We start from the raw sequence: 22,838 nt of genomic DNA, 5'->3' as shown, positions 1-22,838 counted from the left end.
CTCACATAATCAAGGTATGGAAATAACTTAAGTGTTTGTCAGTGGGTGAGTGGATAAAGAAGCTGTGGTATATATTCACAATGAATACAATATTATTTAGTCATGTGAAAGAAGAAAATCCTGCCACTTTTGAAACATAGATGAACACATAGATGCTAAGTGAAATAAGCCAGGTGGAGAAAGAAAAATACTGAATTTAGATTTCATTATATGTGGAATCTTGAAAAACAAACCAGAAACAGAGAGTAGAAAATTGTGGCCAGGACCTAGGGAGAAATAGGAAGAGATTAGTAAACAGGTATAAACTTTCAGCTATAAGATGAGTAAGGTATAAAGTTGTATTGTATAGCATGGTGAATCAACGCAGTGTTGTATAAGAGAGTAGAATGCCAATGTTCTCATCAAAAAAAGATAAATGTATGACGTATGACATGATGGATGTGCCAATTAACTAGATGGGAGGAATCCTTTCACAGCATGTGTTTGTGTGTGTGTGTGTGTGTACTCAGTTTTGTCTGACTCTTTGCAACCCCGTGGACTGTAGGCCACCAGGCTCCTCTGTCCATGGATTTTTCCAGAAAAGAAAATGAGTGGATTGCCATTTCCTACTGGAGGATCTTCCCCACCCAGGGATCAACCCCTGCCTCTTGTATCTCTGCATTGGCAAGCAGACTTTTTTTTTTTAAGCAGGGCTAAGAAGTTATTTTCATGCCCAAGCCAGCACAGACCTGGCAGACAGCAGTACCATAGGGCAAAGAGAGAGGACAGTGTCAAATGGAGCCAGGCCCAGTGCCAGTAGGGCAGCCAGGGCTAGGCCAGCAGGAGGCTCAATGCAGGGGCAACAAAGGGATGGGTGAGGTAGGCAGAAGCTGGAAGCGCCAAGGGGAGGTGCCCTAGGTGGAAGAACAGAAAGAGAGGCAGAGGGGGCAGCCAGCTAGCAAGGGACAAACTACCATTGCATGTTGAGCACATGGGCAGAGTGCCAGGGGTGCCAGTCCTGGAGGTGGGTGTGGCATGGGCTCTGCAGCTCCAGGACATAGTTTTCCCTTGGTTTCTTCAGGTGCTCCTTATCAGGTCTTGCATGAACTCAGTGCTCGTGAGGTGGGCGAGGATGCAGAAGAAATGGGACTGGCCTGTCCCAGACCTCGACTGCCAGTCTTCCATGTCCTCCATCAGCCACTACTTGCTAAGCAGCTGTCCATTCTGCTACAGGGCACTGTCAGCGAGCGGGGTTGCCCTGAAGGCCAGGTGTATTGTTGAGGGAAGCACTGGGTGCAAAGGTGTACTGCCTGGGCAGGGGTGGGAGTGGGGAGAGGGGGTCCATGGCGAGGGGCCAGGGCTTTCTGCTGTTTCCTCTGAGGGGACTGAGCCCTGCTGAGACCAAGGCTGAGGCTGTCCCCACAGGCGTGGATCTTGTTCTGGGCTTCCATGTGTATGAGGCCCCCTGCATTCTCACCATCAATACTCAGCACCCAGTCACCCACGGCCATGCTGGATGAGGCGTTCTCACCATCAACACTCAGCACGCAGTCACCCACAGCCATGCTGGCCTGCGCAGCTTTACCTCCAGGACTGAGTGAGCCAGGAGATGGAGAAGGGCACAGTGAAGTCCTTGCCCACCTGTGGCCAGAAGCCCCAAAGTGCTGGCCCCTCCAGCACCACTTTAAAGGAATCTATGGTGCTGCTCCTGCTGGGATTGTGAAATGATTCCCAGGTGGCGCCTGTGGACAGAACTCCAAGTAATAAATTAAAAAAAAAAATAAATTGAATGTCATCAATATTGAAAATATTTGTACCTTGAAGGACAACATCAAAAAAGTGAAAATAAAATCATACAAAGAAAATATTTGCGAGTCATATATTTGATAAGGGATCTGTATACAGAAATGTAAAGGTCTCTTACAACTCAAAAATTAACAGAAAAATAATTTTTAAAAATTGGCTAAAGATTTGAATAGATGTTTCTCCAAAGAAGATATGCAAATGGTTATTAAACACAAAAAACTTTTCAACATCGTCAGTTATTAAGGAAATGCATATCAAAACTACAGTGAGACACCACTTTACACCCACTAGAATGACTGAAATGAAACACAGTAACAATTGTTGCAAGGATGTAGAGAAATTGGAATCTTCATACATTGCTAGTGGGGCTGTAAAATAGCACAGCTGCTTTGGAAAAGAGTTTGGCAGTTTCTCAAAATATACAACTTAGAGACAGCATATGACCTAACAATTCTACATCTAGTTATATACTCAAAAGAATTGAAAATATTCATCCCTGCAAAAAAACTTGTACATTAATGTTCATAATAGCATTATTCATCATAGTAAAAAACTAGAAAAAACTTAATTGCTCATCAGCTGATGAATGGATAAATGAAATAAGCTATTCTATATAATGGAACATTCAGCAATAAAAAGGAAGAAGTACTTATAAATAGTAAGTGTGGATTATCCTTAAAAATTATGCTACATGAAAAAAGCCAGTCACAAAGGCTGCATGTTGAATGATTTCATTTATATGAAATGTCTAGAATAGGCAAATCCATAGAAACAGACAGTAGATTAGTGATTGCTGGGACTGGGTGGAGGAGAGAATGGAGATTATTGCTAATGGGTACAGGGCTTCTTTGGGGGTGATGAAAATGTACTGATAATAGATAATATGGTTGTACAATTCTGAATATACTAAAAATCACTGAATTGTACATTTTAAAGGGGAAATTACATGATAAGTGAATTATACCTCAATTATGTCCAACCTAGACAGCATATTCAAAAGCAGAGACATTACTTTGCCAACAAAGGTCCATCTAGTCAAGGCTATGGTTTTTCCTGTGGTCATGTATGGATGTGAGAGTTGGACTGTGAAGAAAGCTGAGTGCCAAAGAATTGATGCTTTTGAACTGTGGTGTTGGAGAAGACTCTTGAGAGTCCCTTGGACTGCAAGGAGATCCTACCAGTCCATTCTGAAGGAGATCAGCCCTGGGATTTCTTTGGAAGGCATGACGCTAAAGCTGAAACTCCAGTACTTTGGCCACCTCATGCGAAGAGCTGACTCATTGGAAAAGACCCTGATGCTGGGAGGAATTGGGGGCAGGAGGAGAAGGGGACGACAGAGGAGGAGATGGCTGGATGGCATTACTGACTCAATGGACGTGAGTCTGAGTGAACTCCAGGAGTTGGTGATGGACAGGGAGGCCTGGCGTGTTGTGATTCATGGGGTCGCAAAAGTCGTACACGACTGAGCGACTAAACTGAACTGAACTGAAAGCTGTTACTTAAGAAAAGATAAAAAATGAGGATTAATACTCATCTACTCAGCATAAATAATTTCACCATACTACAGTGAGTATCCTTTTGCGACCCTACGCCTTTATATGCTTTAAATGAAAAACTCAATTTGTTGTCATTACTTTCCTGAATATTAATTAAAAAGAGAAAAAAATCAATATAATTCACCACATTAATAGAAAAATGTTGAAAAACATACAATTATCTAAGTGGATGCAATAAAAAAGTGACAAAATTCAGTACCCATTGCTGAGAGAAACAGCAAACCAAGAATATAAAGGAACTACTTCAACCTGTGGGGTGGAGGTGGCCAACTAATGCCATATTCAACAGTGAAAGACTGAACATATTCTCTATTTCTTTTCTATTGTGCCCCACAACAAATTGCAACAAATTTAGTGCCCTAAAATAACACTCATTTAAAAAATTACACAGTATACATCAGAAGTCCATGCCAGGGTGGCTCAGTTTTTTCTCTGGATTTTAACAGGCCAAATTCAAGTTTTCAGCAGAGCTTTTTTTTTTTTTTTCTGAAGGCTCTGAGGATGAATCCACTTCTAAGTTCATTCAAGTTGTTGACAGAATTCAGTTCCATGCAGTTTTAGTATTGGAGTTCTATTTCTTTGATGGTTGTCCGATGGAGATTGTGCTCAGCTTGTAGAGGTCACTTGTGTAACTTGGCTTATGGCCCCTTTCCTCCATTTTCAAAATCAGCAATGGCTAGTCAAGTCCTTCTTATGCCTTGAATCTCTTTGAAGAATTCTTCTTCATCTGTCATCTACTACACTTCTCCTTCTTTAGCATCTCTCTGACTCACTTTTCTGCCTTCTTCTTCCACTTTTAAGGGTTTATGTAATTACATTGGACCCAGCACGATAATCTTCCTAATTTAATGTTGAGCTGATTACTACCTTAATTCCATCTTTAGAGTCCCTACACAGCATACCCAGGTTGGTACAGACATACCTTGCAGATATTGTGGTGCCGGGGTCCAGCCCCGGTGGATCCAGGGAATTCGAAGCGGGGACGGCGTCGGCGAGGATCAGGAAACAACTGCTTAATTAAACGTTAATTAAGGATATAAAGAGTAATAGAATGAGGATAGCTCAGTGAAGAAATTCAGTGAAGAAAAGAGGCTGAAATAAGGATAGCTCAGTGAGGAAATTCAGTGGAGAAAAGAGGCTGAATAATTCAGCCAGAAGGTAAGAGAAAGAACGACATGGTGAGACCAAGTTTCGGTGAACAAGGCCCGCACTTTATTTTCCAAAGTAGTTTTTATACCTTAAGTTATGCATAGAGGATAATGGGGGAAGGGGTAGAGTCCTGCAGTAAGCCAGGCTTTCTTCCTGCAAACTTATCATATGCAAAAGTTTAGGTGATTTGCATCATCTTCTGGCCCGGAGGCCTTTTTCTCTAAAGGTGATTATTCTCAAGTCAGGCGCCAGCCTCCAAAAAGCATTAGATAAAGTTGCATTCCTACAGAGCAAAGGTGTGGTGGGCTATAACAAGAAAAAGAATTAACTCAAGGGTCCCAGGTTACAAACATTAAAGCTACTATTTACACCAATTATATTAATCAATACACTGCCAGGGACACAGCAGGTAAGGGATATGGAGACTTAGCAGCAAACATTGGCCCAACAAGTGAAAATCCCTTCACCAATACAATTTCTAATCAATCTTTTGACTGCTCAAAGGAATCTGTATTTAGACAGTTTAGAACATCTCATGCCTCTCACAGTTTGGAGGCTCTGAGCAATCACATGTGGCCGGAAAAACCTATTCAGGCAGGCTAGAGGATTTCCAAAGGAGTTTGTAGGTTAAACACTGTCACACCCAGGAATTATTAACTGGAGCTGTAAGCTAACTTTTTTCAGAGAGGTAGTGGGGGACAGCCCCCCGTAAAGTCAGAGGTGTAGGTGAAAGCACAAAGCAGAAAGTAGGCAGACTCTGGTTTTGGGGGTAGATTGCTCGAGAATTTCCAGGGAGACTCCTGAGGCTTGATCCCGCCTTTGCGTATGCCAAGCCTCCTTCCTCATGACCTTTGTCATGGGCGGAGTTCCTCACGCTGGCTACCGGCAGTGATAGAATTCCAGTTGAGCTATTCCAGATCCTGAAAAGTGCTGCACTCAATATGCAATATGCACTCAATATGCAATATGCCGGCTCCCGGCATCTCCCCCTTTTTTATTTCTTAAAACAGCCAGATGCAGCTCAGTCGCGAGCTTTTGAATGTTCTGCCGAAGAATCCTGACAATACAAGGAAGAATGATTATGAGAAGCACAACTAGAACTAAAGATATTAGACAGAATGTTTTTTCCAGAAGTAAAGTTAGAGAAGGTGTGAAATAAGTCATTAGCTGCTCCAGCGGTGGTAAAATCCAGTCGACAGTGTTCCAGGGTCTGTATTTGATTATGAAATTTCCCTAAGTCCAGGCCAATGTCAGAGCTGTTCCAAACACCTGAGATATGATTTTTGATTTTTTCCCATTCATAATCTGTCTCGTTTACCTTTAAAGGTGTCACGCATATCCACCAGTAATCAGCGTGGCAAGACAGAGCCATTTTCACTTTTAAAGCCTGTAACTCAGTCCCAATATGCATTATTGCCTCTTTTAAGGCGTCTACTCTCATCTCTAATTTCTTATCTATAGCTTCCTGTGTTGCTAGAGTTAAAGAAACACTTTTAGACATGGTATCAACATATTGGGCAGTATGCACTTGTTGAGTCAATGATATTGCTGCCACAGTAACAGAAGTAATTGCTGCTATTAAAGCTGATATTCCTAAAATAAGTACTCACAAATTGTCGTGATCACATTAAATCTTGTAGTTGTTGTAACATAGCAAGACTATAGTTATATCAATAAGTGGTTACATCATAAGATAAGGTGGACATTGTAGCACTACCAAAGAGCAAACATTATATTGAGGGTTTAAACAAAATGAGAGCATGCATTGTTCACAAGTCACTACATTGGGTCCACCAGTGAAAGTCACATGTACATTAAGTTTTCCAGAACCATTGGTAAAGAGAAAAACATAAGGAGAGGGTAGACAAGCCAAAACAGAATAAGTAGAATTATTTTCTGGTTGGAGTTCGCGCTGCAGCAGCCCCATCGGTCGTGCCAGGATCTCAATGTTTATATTGCCTCCCCTTCTGGCGGGCTTCTCTTTTGTGATCGAAGCAATGGGGGAACTGGATGTCTGGGGGTCTGCAACATGGCGAATCAACCTGTCTTGGATCTAAATTGGAGAATCTGCATCCTGTGGAAAAATACAAGCACATCCTCGACCGCTAGTTAATAATGGGTCAGGACCCTTCCATTGTCCTGAGAGGAGGTCCTTCCATTTGACTAATGGTTTTGCATTTAATTGCTCCAGGCATCAATGACGAAGCGTTGCAGTAGTTCCAGCCAGATCAGTATTTAGAATATTTATTACGAAAAGAGCATGTTGCAAGATTTGATGGGGAGAACTATACTTAAACTCCCCTTCTTTTAGTTTTTGAATTTGGATTTTTAATGTTTGATGCGCTCTTTCAACAATGGTCTGTCCCTGGGGATTATAAGGGATGACAGTATTATGTTTAATTTGAAACTTTATACAAAATTCTTGAAAAGACTTAGACGCAGGAGCATTGTCAGTTTTCAGAGCTTTTAGCAGGCTCAAATATGAAAAACAAGTAAAGAGATGTTGTATTACATCTTTAATTGCTTCCCCTGTATGAGCAGTTGCAATAATAACATGAGAAAAGGTGTCTACAGTTAAAGAACAAAGGACAGTTTTCCAAATGAAGAGACATGAGTTACATCCATTTGTCAGAGTACGTTAGGTTTGAGACCGCGAGTATTAACTCCCATAGGTAGACTATTATAAACAGTGGGGCAATATAAGCAAGAACACACAATCTCTTGAGCAGCCTCTCTGGGAATTGGGAATTGATATCTTAAGGCAGTAGCATATTGACGATAAAGTAAGTGAGAGGCTCTGGCCTCCTCAATCACAGTAGCCACTGTATTTCAGGTTAACAAGTCAGCCAAATCATTAAAGGCATTTTAAGGGCCGGGCAATCTGGAATGAGCCCGAATGTGTCCAATGAAAAATATTTTATTTCTTTTCCAAATTTGTTGCTGTAATTTAGTTAACAAATGAAATATGGTAGTTTTATTTTCAGGCAAAACCGCAGTTTCAATGTGTGGAAACAACCTGACAATATACTGAGAATCAGAATAAAGGTTAAATTCCTCATCTGCAAACATAGCAAAAGCCTCTATGACTGCTGTTATTTCAGCTCTTTGAGCTGAAGTTTCCCGTGTTTCTAAAACCTTTTGGTGATTTTTAGTAACTATGGAGGCTTTACCATTTGCTGACCCATCAGTAAAGGCTATCTGAGCATTTGGAATAGGAGATTGTTTACATCTGACAGGAAAAATAACTGGATGTCTGGATATAAAATTCAGCAAAACATGTGAGGGTAAATGATGCAAAATTTTGACCAAAATAGTTTCCTATAGCAATCTGCCAATTTTTATCAAACATTAGAAGAGCAACAAGTTGTTCCTTATTATATGGAATTACAATTTCTGATGGCTCTTTACCAAATAATTCAATGCTCCACTTTTTTCCTTTAATATCAAAGTAGCTATCAATCCTGGATAAGAAGCCACTACTTTTTTAGTTTGAGCGGAAAGATGGACCCACTCTAGGGGGCCGTTTTGCTATAAAACCAATTTTTTGTCTGGCCACCCCAATTACACCTATGGGGGTTTTATGGCAAAGGAATTGTCAAGCAGTTGTCAATTTAATTTTTAAAATTTACATTTTAACAACATAAATTTAGAGATATGTTAATTTAGGTCTAATGTTTAGTTTAGGTCTCTATAAATTTAAATAAATGTATAACCTCCTTATCTCTTTTGATATACAGATATACCTAAATGCAAAATGTATTTATATATGGCAACAAGTATAAACTTATTGACATACAATATATATAAATCAATATACTTGAATTAATCTTATAATTAATATATTAATTCATATATATTACAGCAATACAACACGCACACAGCCAATACCAACCAACACAAACCAATGTACTGCAGTAATACATGTCACACATATATAATTATACAGCATACAGAACATATATCACAGCACATCAATCCATACCAATTAATATCAGCCACACACATTATATTACTGCAATATACATTTAATTATACAGTATATATATAATACATACATTGATTTATATACAAATTAAGTAAGTATAGATCTATAAATAGAATTAGGTATACCTTTATTATGTTTTATTTATACCCATACCTAATTAGGCAAACTGTAGTTAGGCAAATATATTTATATTACGTATTTATGACAATATATAAAGTACTGTTAATTGTACCACCTGTTGATAACTAAGAAATTGAGAAAACCCTTCTCTGAGTATCTCCTATTTGAGACAGCACGTCCCTCCCCCATAGGGTAAAGGGGAGCGTAGGAACTACATACGGTTGGAAAGTTCCACAGGTATCCTCAAACTGCCAATCTAACATTTTTGAACTTTTAACTACTGTGGGGGCTTGAGGGCAAATGAAACAAAATATGACCCCTGAAATCTATGAGGGCAACTTGCCAATTATCACTATTTTATAAAAGACTTGCAGTTGATCCTTATTGAGTGAAATTATTATATTTGCTACTTCTTTTCTAAAAAGTTCCACACTTCTTTTTTCCTCCTTTTATAATTAATTGTGCCACCAAGCTGGGATAAGATAAAACTATTTTTCTTGGGATCACTGGTAGATGGAACCAATGGGCCTTTTTGTCACAATCACCCTGTAGGTGTATGTTTTATGGCAAGAATAATTTAATTTCATCTTTTGGTAATATTAATCCTAATTAACTGATCATTTAAAGTCTCATCTACTTTAACAAGAGCCGTCTGTCTTATTAGTCAACTTTCTCTTAGAACTGGAATTAGGATCGCTTTTTAAGCAATTAAACAAAGGCTTTAAATCTGCAGTAGTCAGTTTTAAATGTGGGCATATCCAATTAATGTCCCCTAATAATTTTTGGAAATCATTTAAAGTTAGTAAACAATCTCTCCGCAGCTTCAAAGGGGCATTATCAGTTTTTTAAAACTTTTGGCCGACCTAAATATGAGAAGTAAGTAAAGAGGTGTTGCACAACATGTTTATAAGCTTTTCCAGTTATCGTTTTGTAACCTAAATCTGATCTATAGCTTTTTAGATGACAAGCAACCATCTAATCTTTGCTTGAATACTTCCAACAACAGGAAACTCACTACTCTTCAAGGTTTTAAACTCTCCCTCACCTTTTTCTCTACAGCATTCCCACCCCGCATACCAGTTTTTCTAATCTCAACTCATTTTCAGTAGTATGTGTTGGCCAGGAGCTGGGTCAGTCTTTCCCAGCAATGTTAAGAGACGTCTGTTCCTGTGTCTAATAGCCCTGACATTTTATTTTCTTGAATTAAAAGATTTTTTAAAGGCCTTGGAGCTGTACTTTCCTGCACCCAAAAGGCTAGATCACTAGATCTAAATACTCTGTGGCTCTTAGCTTGAGAAGTCAAGTTTTTCTTGTCTGATACTAAGGTAAAAGCAAAAACTGTGTTATTCTTTGACCTTTATTAATTTGCACAGTTTTGGTAGGCAGCGAGATCAAAACTTTAATTTCTCCAATATAATCAGAATCTACTACACCATACACCACCCAAATTCCTTGAAAAGAAAGCGAGCTACACCCTAGCACAAGTCCTACAATGCCCTCAGGCAGGGGGCCAGCCACTCCCATTGGAATCGTATCAAGGGTTAATATTGTTGCTAAATCCCTTTACTGTCCGCTTTTTTCTTAGCCTGGGTGAGACCCCCCTGAGGTAGGGTTTTCTCCAAGGAGCACGCTCTGCATATTGTGCACGCAGTCTGTTTTAAAATCTCCACTGTTCAAAAAATTTATCTTCCTCAGGCTTAGGCAACACTGAGAGGCTTTGGGGGCAAAGTGGGGAACTCTTGGGCCCTGGAAGGCGCAAACGGAGGCGGCAGCAATGGCCTTAAATCAGAAAGTGGTGGTTAAGGGTTTTTTTTGTTTGTTTGTTTTTTTTTTTTTTTAAGGTTTGCGCAGTGGGGGTGGTGGGGAGGGGGAGCTCGCCAGGGCACCTGGTCACAGCGTCTCTTACAGTCTCTCTCTTCCTCTCTTCCTGCTTTTCTCACTTTTTTCTCCCCCTTCATTTTTCGCTACCCTTCTCTTTCCTTCGTTTCTTTCCCTTTACCCTCTTTCTCTCTTTTTCTTCCCTCCTCCCTCTCTTTCTCTCTGTATCTCTTTTTCTAACTTCCTTTCTTCCTTTCTCAATCTTGCTGCATTCCCTGATTCCTTCCTTCTCTGTTCCTCTCTCCTTTTCACTCTTTAGCTCTTTCTCTATCTTTAGATCTTTCTCTATTTTCTTTCCTTTTTTCTTTTTCACTTTTTTTTTGTTTTGTTTTTCTTTTTTTTTTTTTTTTTTTCTTTTTTTGCTTGGGTGAGGCCCCCCTGAGGGGGTTTTCTGCAAGGAGCAGGCTCTGTATATTGTGTTTTTTTGTTTTTTTGTTTTTTTTTTTAAAGCTCCTTTGTTTAAAAGAAGTCTTTTTTATCTTTTTCAGCTTTAGGCAATGCTCTGGGAGACTTTGGATGTAAACTGGGGAATTCTTAGGCCCTGGGAGGTGCAAGCGGAGGTGGAGTAGTCGCCTTAAATCAGAAATTGTTGGATAAATTTTTAAAGGTTTGTGTAGAGGGGGAGGGGGCTCGCCAGGGCGCCCGGCCGCAGCGTCCTGTAAGCCCTCTCCTTCCTCCGGAGGTAGAGCACAGTCTCCCTCCTTTTCTTCGTCAATGGCAGAAAATATGATCTGCGCAGAAGGTGGAGACCCACTACCATCCACCGCTATAGCCTCTCCCATAGACTATCCCACAGCCTCATGACGAGGGTCCAGAACATTTTTAATCATATTTATAGGATAAGCTTTTAGTTGTTTTTTACCTTCACCCAAGTATCTAAATTAACAGTAGCCTCTTTAACAGTTTCAAGATTACTTGTATAAAGAGTTGCCATTCTTAGTTTCAGTGTTACCCATGTCAGAAAATTAAGTATAATAGAAGATAAAGCTTTTAGCTTTTAAAAGATCAGGCTCTTCTTTGGCCTTTTAACTTCAGAAACCGTTTTCTCTCTCTAAGTCTAACTCTTTAACACTTTCAACACTTCCCACTCCTCTCGCCCTGTCTATCCTACAGGGGGGTCCGCGGCACCCTTGAGTGGGGTCCTAGCCGTCCCGAACACTGGAAGAACAATAGGGCTGGTGACCCAGATTGTTCCGGGGGAGGAACAGTAGGCTGATGGCCCAAACTGTTCCAAGGGAGGAGCAGTAGGGCTGGTCACCCAAACTGCTCCGTGGGGGAACAAGAGGGCTGGTCACCCAGTTGTTCCGAGAACGGGGAGCAATAGGGCTGATGGCTCTGATTGCTTTGGGGAGCTTACCTTCGAAAATCCCTGTCTCGGGCGCCACCTGCCGGGGACCAGCCCCGGCTGATCCAGGGTATTCGAAGGAGAGACGGCGTAGGCGAAGATCAGGAAACAACTGCTTAATTAAACGTTAATTAAGGATATAAAGAGTAATAGAATGAGGATAGCTCAGTGAAGAAATTCAGTGAAGAAAAGAGGCTGAAATAAGGATAGCTCAGTGAGGAAATTCAGTGGAGAAAAGAGGCTGAATAATTCAGCCAGAAGGTAAGAGAAAGAACGACATGGTGAGACCAAGTTTCGGTGAACAAGGCCCGCACTTTATTTTCCAAAGTAGTTTTTATACCTTAAGTTATGCATAGAGGATAATGGGGGAAGGGGTAGAGTCCTGCAGTAAGCCAGGCTTTCTTCCTGCAAACTTATCATATGCAAAAGTTTAGGTGATTTGCATCATCTTCTGGCCCGGAGGCCTTTTTCTCTAAAGGTGATTATTCTCAAGTCAGGCGCCAGCCTCCAAAAAGCATTAGATAAAGTTGCATTCCTACAGAGCAAAGGTGTGGTGGGCTATAACAAGAAAAAGAATTAACTCAAGGGTCCCAGGTTACAAACATTAAAGCTACTATTTACACCAATTATATTAATCAATACACTGCCAGGGACACAGCAGGTAAGGGATATGGAGACTTAGCAGCAAACATTGGCCCAACAAGTGAAAATCCCTTCACCAATACAATTTCTAATCAATCTTTTGACTGCTCAAAGGAATCTGTATTTAGACAGTTTAGAACATCTCATGCCTCTCACAGTTTGGAGGCTCTGAGCAATCACATGTGGCCGGAAAAACCTATTCAGGCAGGCTAGAGGATTTCCAAAGGAGTTTGTAGGTTAAACACTGTCACACCCAGGAATTATTAACTGGAGCTGTAAGCTAACTTTTTTCAGAGAGGTAGTGGGGGACAGCCCCCCGTAAAGTCAGAGGTGTAGGTGAAAGCACAAAGCAGAAAGTAGGCAGACTCTGGTTTTGGGGGTAGATTGCTCGAGAATTTCCAGGGAGACTCCTGAGGCTTGATCCCGCCTTTGCGTATGCCAAGCCTCCTTCCTCATGACCTTTGTCATGGGCGGAGTTCCTCACGCTGGCTACCGGCAGTGATAGAATTCCAGTTGAGCTATTCCAGATCCTGAAAAGTGCTGCACTCAATATGCAATATGCACTCAATATGCAATATGCCGGCTCCCGGCATTGTGGGTTTGATTCCAGACCACCATAATAAAGGGAATATCACAATAAAGTTAGTCACACAATTTTTTTTTGGTTTCTCAGTGTATGTAAAAGTTATATTTATACGATAATATAGTCTAATAAATGTATAGTAGCACTATGTCTTTAAAACGTATGTATCTTAATTTAAAAATGTTTTATTATTAAAAAAAAGTCCAACCATCATCTGAACCTTCAGCAAGTCATAGTTCAGTTCAGTTCAGTTCAGTCGCTTGGTCGTGTCCAACTCTTGGCAACCCCATACACTGTGCATCAAGGTCTTTTCCAATGAGTCAGTTCTTTGCATCAGGTGGCCAAAGTATTGGAGCTTCAGCTTTAGCAACAGTCCTTCCAATGAGTATTCAGGACTGATTTCCTTTAGGACTGACTAATTTGATTTCCTTGTTGTCCAAGGGACTCTCAAGAGTCTTTCTCTAACACCACAGTTCAAAAGCATCAATTCTTCAGCACTTTCTTTATAGTCCAACTCTCACATCATACATGACTACTGGAAAAACCATAGCTTTGACTATATGGACTTAGCTTTGACTATGTGGACCTTTGTTGGTAAAGTAATTTTTATTACTGCTTTTTAGTATGCAGTCTAGGTTTGTCATAGCTTTTCTTCCAAGGAGCAAGCATCTTTTAATTTCATGGCTGCAGTCACCATCTGCAGTGATTTTGAAGCCCAAGAAATTAAGTTTGTCACTGTTTCCATTGTTCCCTATCTATTGGTCATGAAGTGATGAGACCAGATGCCATGATCTTTGTTTTTTGAATGTTGAGTTTTAAGCCAGCTTTTTCACTCTCCTCTCTAACTTTCATCAAGAGGCTCTTTAGTTCCTCTTCACTTTCTTCCAGAAGGGTGATGTCATTTGAATATCTGATGTTACTGATATTTCTCCTGGCAATCTTGATTCCAGCTTGTGGTTTATGCAGCCCAGCATTTCACATGATGTACTCTGCATATAAGTTAAATAAGCAAAGTAACAATATACAGCCTTGATGTACTCCTTTCCCGATTTTGAACCAGTCAGTTGTTCCATGTAATGTTCTAACTGTTGCTTCCTGACCTGCATACAGATGTCTTAGGAGGCAGATAAGGTAGTCTGGTATTCCCATCTCTTGAAGAATTTTCCACAGTTTTTTGTGATCCACATAGCCAAAGGCTTTAGCATAGTCAATGAAGCAGAAGTAGATATTTTCCTGGAATTCTCTTGCTTTTTCTATGATCCAACAGATGTTGGTAATTTGATCACTGGTTCCTCTACCTTTTTTAAATCCAGCTTGAACATTGGGGAGTTCTCAGTTTACGTACTGTTGAAGCCTAGCTTGGAAGAATTTTGAGCATCCCTTAGCTAGTGTGTGAAATGAGTGCAATTTTGCGGTAGTTTGAACATTCTTTGGCATTGCCTTTCTTTGGGATTGGAATGAAAATTCACCTTTTCCAGTCCTGTGGCCACTGCTGAGTTTTCCACATTTGCTGGCATATTGAGTGCAGCACTTTCACAGCATCATCTTTTAGGATTTGAAATAGTTCAGCTGACATTCCATCATCTCAACTAGCTTTGTTCATAATGATGCATCCTAAGGCCCACTTGACTTCACACTCCAGGATGTCTGGCTCTAAGTGAGTGATCATACCATCATGGTTATCTGGGTCATGAAGATCTTTTTTGTATAGTTTTCTGTGTATTCTTGCCACCTCTTCTTAATATCTTCTGCTTATATTAGGTCCATACAGTTTCTGTCCTTTATTGTGCCCATCTTTGCATAAAATGTTCCCTTAGTATCTCTAATTTTTTTGAAGAGATCTCTAGTCTTTCCCATTCTATTGTTTTCTGCTATTTCTTTGCATTGATCATTTAGGAAGGCTTTCTTATCTCTCCTTGCTATGCTGGAACTCTGCATTCAGATGTATATATCTTTCCCTTTCTCTTTTGCCTTTTGCTTCTCATCTTTTCTCAATCATCATCTGAGCCTTTAGCAAGTCATAATAGTAACATCAAAGACCACTGATTACACATCACTACAACAAATATAATAATAATGAAAAAGTTTGAAATATTGAAAGAATTGCCAAACTGTGACACAGGAGGGACATGAAGTGAGCAAAAGCTGTTGGAAAAATGACACCAATAGAGTTGCTCAACACAGTGGTGCCACAAACCTTCAATTTCTAAAAAGTGCAATATCTGCAAAGTGTGATGAAGTGAGGCGGAATAAGATAAGGTATGCTTGTATTTGAATAATCAGGAGATGGGAATCATAGGGGACATTTTTAGAATTCTACCTACCAAGTCCTCTAAGAACAGGAATAAAACAAGGATTCCACTATAATCGCTTGTATTCAACATTGTATTGAAGATGCTACCCAGTGCAACAAGATAAGAAAAGTATACAGATAATAAGTTACTTTATTTATGATGTTATGAACATCTAGTTGAAAATTCCATAGTATATAAAAGGGACTAGAATTAACAAATGAGTTTACAAGAATTGATAAATGAGGATACAAAGCCAACAGGAAAATCAGTTATATTTCTGTGTTAGTGACAATTATAAATTAAATATTTTAAAAAGGAACCATTTACAATAGCATCACAAAATTGAATACTTATTAATAAAATAGATGTAAGACCTGTATATTGAAAACTGTAAAATAATAAAAATATTCTGGAGGTAAGGTAAAGAAGACTTAAATAATTGGATACATATGTCATGTTCATGGATCAGATGACATAATATTGTTAAGTTGTTTGTACTTCCTAAATTGATCTATAAATTAAATGCAGTCCTAATAAAAATTCCAGTAGGCTTTTGTAGAGAAAGTGACAAGCTTATCCTAAATCTATATTGGAAATTCCAAGGACTTAGACTAACCAAAGTAATTTATAAAAAGAAGAACAAAGTTCACTACCTTATTTCAAGACTTATAAAACCACAGTAAAAAATCTCAAACAACAAAAGACAGTCCATTTTTTTAAAATGGGCAAAGGACTTGAACAGACATTTCTCAAAAGACTGTACAAATGTCTGAAATACATATAAAAAGATGCTCAACCTTATTGGTCCTTAAGTAAATGCAAATCTAAACCACAATGAGATACTCTTCACTTTCACTAGAATGGCTGTAATTTGAAAAACAAAACAAAACAACATGTATTGTTGAGGAAATAGAGAAATTGGAATGCTTGTGCATGCTGGTGGGAATGTAAAATGCTGTAGCCACTGTGCAAAATAGTTATGTCATTTTTCAGAAAGTAAATATAGTATGATCATATGACCTGTTAATTCCACTGGTAGGCATATACTGCAAAGAACTGAAAACCGATAAACAAATACTTGTATACAAATGTTTATAGCTGTACTGTGCACAATAGCCAAAAGGTGGAAACAACCACGTCTTACTCATGGATGAATGAATAAGCAAAATGTGCTATATACATACGATGGAATATTACTCAACCATAAAAAGGAGTTGAGTATTGATACGTGCTACAACATGAATCTGGAAAATGTTATGCTATGTGAAAGAAGCAAGATACAAAGTCACATATCTATTATTCCATTTATATGAAATGTGCAGATTAAGTAAATTTGTAGAGGAAGAAAGAAGACTGATGGTTGCCAGGGTTAGAAGGAGGAGAAAAATCGGGAGAGACTGCTTATGGGTACAGAGTTTTCTTTTGGGGAGATAAAAATTATTAAATACATAGAAATATTTATAGCTGTGTGTATTATCAAGGTTGGTATACATGTATATATTTCCTTGCTCTGTCAGCTGAGAAGGCCTGCAAGTATAATGGCAATAAGCAAATCTGTTGCCCAGATCTTTGTTTATAATATCATTCTGCAATAAAAGGATCTAGGACTTCTTGGAGAAATGTCTGAGTCTACAATTAGAGCAGGAAATACACAAGATAAGCCTAGAGCATTTTGTAAGTCCAGCTTGTGAAAGTGAAAGTCGCTCAGTCATGTCAAGACTCTTTGTGACCCCATGGACTATACAGTCCATAGAGTTCTCCAGGCCAGAATACTGGAGTGGGTAGCCTTTCCCTTCTCCAGGGGATCTTCCCAACAGTGATTGAATCCAGGTCTACCGCATTACAGGTGGATTCTTTACCAGCTGAGCCACCAGGGAAGCCCCCAGAATGTAAGGAAGTGCTCAAAAAACAAAACAGAACAGAACCAAAACAAAAGAAGGGGGATGAAAAGAAAAAAAACCTTACATTGTAGAACACCTTGAACGCAAAGTAAAGTCACACTGGATGATAACCCAAAGTATAAAATAAATGTTCATGAGTACATACTGATATAGGCAAGTGATTAAATTACTAAACAAATGGGAATAATAGATAAGTTATCAGCACAAAAGAATTCAAAATAATTTATGTAGCTTTTCCAACCTTAAGGAATTGAAACATGACTCCCTGTTCCGTAAGTTTGAGCTTCATATAGTGATCTTCCTAAGAGATATGGAAATGGAGAAAAAGTATCAGTGGGGAAGCCTTTCAAATGCTACATTAGCCAAATGATCAAGGTCAATAGCAACAAATGAATAGTGTTAGATTATAGCTCTAAGTATAAAAATAAATATCATGAGTCCATGGTGATATAAATAAATGATTGAATAAACAAGGAGAAAATGAATGGAGGAGAAAAGACAAGTCTCCCTTGTAGAAAAATTCCAAATAATTTATGTAGATACTCTGCCCTCAGACAGAGGGCACATAAATCCCAGCTGTGCCTGGTGACTACCTTTCAAAGAGTACAGTATAGAGAGAGGAAAAAAACCATGACTTTAGGTTGGAGAAACACATCAACACTACATCAGCAAGGTGATCAAGGCCAATATCAACAGTGGTAAACAATATTGATGATGTGTACCTTTGATATGATGTGAAGAAAATGACACTTTATCTCTGTAGTCTAAAGCCCCTATTAGTCTAAAGCCCTAAAGCCCATATTCCCAGTTTAATCATGAGAAACACAGCAGTAAATTCCAATAAAGGGACATTCTACAAAATACTTGACTAGTACGCCTTAAAACTGTAAGATCATTAAAATAAAGGGAGTCTGAGAAACTGTCACAGCCAAGAGGAAGCCAAGGAAACAGGATACATGGAATTAATATCTTGATAGGATTCTGGAACAGAAATATACATTAGTTAAAAATAAAAACCTAAGGAAACTTGAGTAAACTATAGACTTTAGTTAATATCGGTTCATTAATTTTAAGAAAATACCATAAGATTTTCTTATGTAAGATGTTAATAATAAAAGAAAATGAATGAGGGAGTCTATGGAAACTCTCTTACTATATTCTCAATTTTTCTGTACATCAAAAACTTTTGTAAAAAATATGTATATGGGAAGTGGCTTATATTCCTACTAATTAAAAAAATCCTAATAATAAATGCAAACAATAAAAAAATGGGCAAATGACTTGAACAGATACTTCTCAAAAGAAAATATATGAATGCCCGGTAAGTGCATGAAGTACTTAATATGACTAATCAGCAATGAAAAGCAAAAGTAAAACCATGATGAAAAAACCACTGTAAACCCACCACAATAATGAAAATTAAAAAGACTGAAAAGACCAAATGTTAACCAGGATGTGTAACTCCTGGGATTATAAAATGGCACAATACTTTTGGAAAATTTTGACAGTTTCTTATAAAACAAAACAATTCCAATTTTAGTTACTTAACCTCCAGAATGAAAAAAAAGTATAAAACAGCTTGAACATGAAAGCTTATTGCATTCTCACTCACAGTGGTCATGTAGGGATGTGAGAGTTGGACTATAAAGAAAGCTGAGTGCCAAAGAATTGATGGTCTTGAACTGTGGTGTTGGAGAAGACTCTTGAGAGTCCCTTGGACTGCAAGGAGATCCAACCAGTCTATCCTAAAGGAGATCAGTCCTGGGTGTTCATTGGAAGGACTGATGTTGAAGCTGAAACTCCAATACTTTGGTCACCTGATGCGAAGAGCTGACTCATTTGAAAAGACTCTGATGCTGGAAGGGATTGGGGGCAGGAGGAGAAGGGGACGACAGAGGATGAGATGGCTGGATGGCATCACTGACTTGATGGACGTGAGTCTGAGTGAACTCCAGGAGTTGGTGATGGACAGGGAGGCCTGGCATGCTGTGGTTCATGGGATTGCAAAGATTTCGACACGACTGAGCGACTGAACTGAACTGAACTGAACTCACTCGCAATAGCTAAAAACTAGAAATAATCCAAATGTCCATCAATATTTATCTTTATTGAATAAACAAGTTGTGTTTTATTTATAAAATGGAACATTAATAAGCAATAAAATGGAAAAAACTACTGATAAACCCTAGTGATATGCATGAGTTGAAAGAAGCCAGAACATTATGCTAGATGGAGAAGCCAAATATGAAATAATTCATACTGTAATGTATTTTATATGATGTTTTAGAATAGGAAAAATTAATCTATGGTGGGAAAAAATCAGAAAAATTAATTCCAAGAGAATAAAAAATTATTCTGAGAGGTATATGGATGCGGGGCATGAGAGGACTTTATTGGGTCATTTAAACGTTCTGTATCTAAACATGTGTGGATTACCTGGATGTATGCATTCATCAAAAGTCATTATATTGTAAAGATATGTGCATTTCACTATAAATTTTACCTAAATAGAAAACTCTTAAGGGATAAACTTGAAGAACAAATAGAATTTTTAATTGATAATTTTAATAAATTGAACAATTATTTTTAAAGAATCCTTGAATATTCTTTCTGTGTTTAAAAAACTATCAACAGAGACTTTAGAAAGAAATTCAAAATTAGATAATTTTCTCCAGAGATTTTTGCTGAGAAGAGGTGGAAAGAAATATTATGACAGAGTCATATCTGGAGTCAAAGGAAAGTTATTTTACTTGTTTGTATATAAAGTTTCTGTTTTGAATGAATCTTAGATTTGTAGAAGTGTTACAAAGATAGTCAAGAGGTCCTATATACCCTTTACTGAGTTCTCCCTAATGTTTATATCTTACATAACCATTTTACATTTATCCAAACTAAGAAATTGACATTAGTACAATATTATTACTAAAGTAGAAATTTTGCTGAGATTTCATCAGTTTTCCCATTGATTTTTATTCTGTTCCAAGATCCAATTCTGGATACCACCCCATTCTATTTCATTAGTCTCCTCTAGGATATAACAGCTTCTCAGTATTTCTTTGTTTTTCATGACTTAGATAGTTTTGAAGAGTACTGCTGAAGGTATTTTGTAGAAGGTATTTTGTACTATGAGTTATGTGATATTTTCTGTTCTATGTTTCCTTAGATTCTGTATTCATCTATTTGGCATCCATACTCACAGAGCCAAATGAATGGCCAAAGTTCTTTGCATTTCCTCTGTGATTCAGCCTTCATAGGTAGGCACATGAAAATCATTTTTTTTATAAACCCTCGAGCCGATCTGGGTCCATACCCACCCTCCCACAACCATCTCCTTTATTTAACTCTCATATATATACCAAGCCAGTATTTCCCCTGCCTAAAATCACCCAAGGTACTAGACGTCCTATAGGTCAGAGTGTATTGACATTATTCAAATTAGTCAATCCTAAGCTTTTCCCCCTGCTCTGCCTTGCCTTTTCCGTGGAAAACACAATGAAGATTTTGGATTGTGCTTTCTGTATTCTATTCAGTGGAAGCAAATCACTAAATCCAGCATACCCTCAAGAAGATCTATTAATGTCTACCTTTTGGTTGAAGAAATATCAAAGAATTTATGGACATATATTAAAAATGCACCACAATTATTTGAAAAACCAAAATCTGGGTGCTCGGTATGCTGTTACTACTGCAATACCTTTGTTTACATGATTGTGGACAGAACTAAGAGTATTTTTTTCCTTAAATCATGAGTTAATATTTGATATTTCTAATTCAATTGTAACATTATAGCATTTTTCCATACTTGATTTTATTTTATATGTGGATCTCTTTTACAGTGAAATCTTATTTCCTAATTTAATGAATATACTTGTTTATTTGCTTTATTCTAGAATTATGTTAAAAAGTTTCAGAATTACAATATCTATGTAATTACTAAGAATATATTAACCAAGTAAAGTTTAGGTTTTCTTTTTTAGTTCCTTTTGTCTTTAGAATATATTTCACTAAAGATGTGCAAAGTACTTGGTCAAAATCTACTTGAATCTCAATTATTTTCTCCTTTGTTATATCGGTTTGATCTATAGTTAGATTAATCTGTTTCTGTTTAGTAATGCATGTCTTAAGAATGATAGAATATCATTTTGTAATTCCCAGTGCAATAAGCTGATTCAAGTAAGGATTGTCATTGTATGTTAAAACCTCTGGCTAAAACTTTGTCAAGGTCAAGGTATTCCCATGGCCTCAAAATAACACCCCACACATGATATATTTGCAGTTACTACTTAACCAATTGATCAAACATAACAACACCAGTGATAGGACAACCTGATATTGTGTTTCCTGAAGTGATGCAATAAAAAATACACAAAGTCACTCATGAAGTATTCTTGCCAAAATATTTAATGTGAGTCTAATCATGAGGGTAATAATAAGACAAATCCAGAATGTGGGACATTCTACAAAATAACTGGTCTGGATGCTTAAAAAATGGCAATGGCATGGAAAGAAAAAAAAAAAAGCGAAGATTGTTCTAGATCAAAAGAGACCTTAGAAACATAATCAAATGCAAAACAAAACTTGTACATTAAAAAATACAAACTTCAAAACATTTTTTATGAAATTTGAATAGCAGTAATAATATGATGATGTAAAATTATTGTTAATTTTTCAGGTAAGGTGATGGTATTGTGTGTAAGTAGAGGGTATTCTTTTTTTAGGAACTTCATGCAGAAAATTTTGAAGTGTTTCAGTGTCTATAGTTTACTATCAAATTACTTTGCAGATATATATATACACACACATATAGAAAGCACTAAAGCCAGGCGAAGCATTAACAACTGGTAAATACAGATGATCATATAGGGTGGTGTAGGGGTGTTTATTTCGGTATTCTTTCAACTTTCTGTATGTTTGGAATTTTTTCCAAAAAAGAAAGGTGTAATTCAGGACCGTTGGGGTAATCTGAGTTACTGTCACCAGGTGGTGCTGATGCTTTTCAAATAAAGCCAAATAGCAGGTCAATTAATTGACCTGTTTATTTAGGAAAAACTTGGATGGGAGGGATTACAGACTATAAATCCAGCTTTTAAATTTTGCCAGTATTCACTCTTGCTTGCTTTATTATGTCCTACATATATTGAAGAGTCTTAGCTATAAATTTTTTTTTGTCTCACTGTCTGCCTCTCCTCTGCCCTTTTCTGTTACTTCTCACAAGGGCTGCTGTAATGATTCCCTATGCCAAAAGCTGCTTTGATCCACACTGCTGACACAGTGACCTACCTGTAGCATTTCTCTCCCCTTCTTCAGCTCCCCATTTCCTTCCAAATAATTTCCACTCCTCAGCAAACTGTTCAAGGTTGATACCAGTCTGCTTCTCCAGTGTATCTCCCATTAAATTTGTCTTGTATTAACTCTACTCATGAGACGCTTTGATTGCTGTCTTTTTTTTTTCCAAATGAATTTTACTTACTTTGTTGCCCTTTAGTGTTTCGCTTCGTATGTCTCCATATCCAAGGTGCCTTTCTGCCCAACACTAGACTAAGCCTGACCTTATTTTCATCAGAGCTAGATTAAATGTAATTTTCTTTATGTAATCTTCC

General features: G+C 38.0%; 1 pseudogene; it reads right to left on the bottom strand.

Moving 5' to 3' along the window:
* Nucleotides 1–645: 645 nt before the first annotated feature.
* LOC113897915 lies at nt 646–22,630 on the bottom strand (annotated as a pseudogene).
* Nucleotides 22,631–22,838: the final 208 nt, after the last annotated feature.

This window comes from Bos indicus x Bos taurus, chromosome 1 (genome assembly GCF_003369695.1).
Source record: "Bos indicus x Bos taurus breed Angus x Brahman F1 hybrid chromosome 1, Bos_hybrid_MaternalHap_v2.0, whole genome shotgun sequence".
Classification (NCBI taxonomy): domain Eukaryota; kingdom Metazoa; phylum Chordata; class Mammalia; order Artiodactyla; family Bovidae; genus Bos; species Bos indicus x Bos taurus.
Note: the sequence above shows the minus strand (reverse complement) of the source record. Positions and strands in the feature narration are given on the sequence as shown.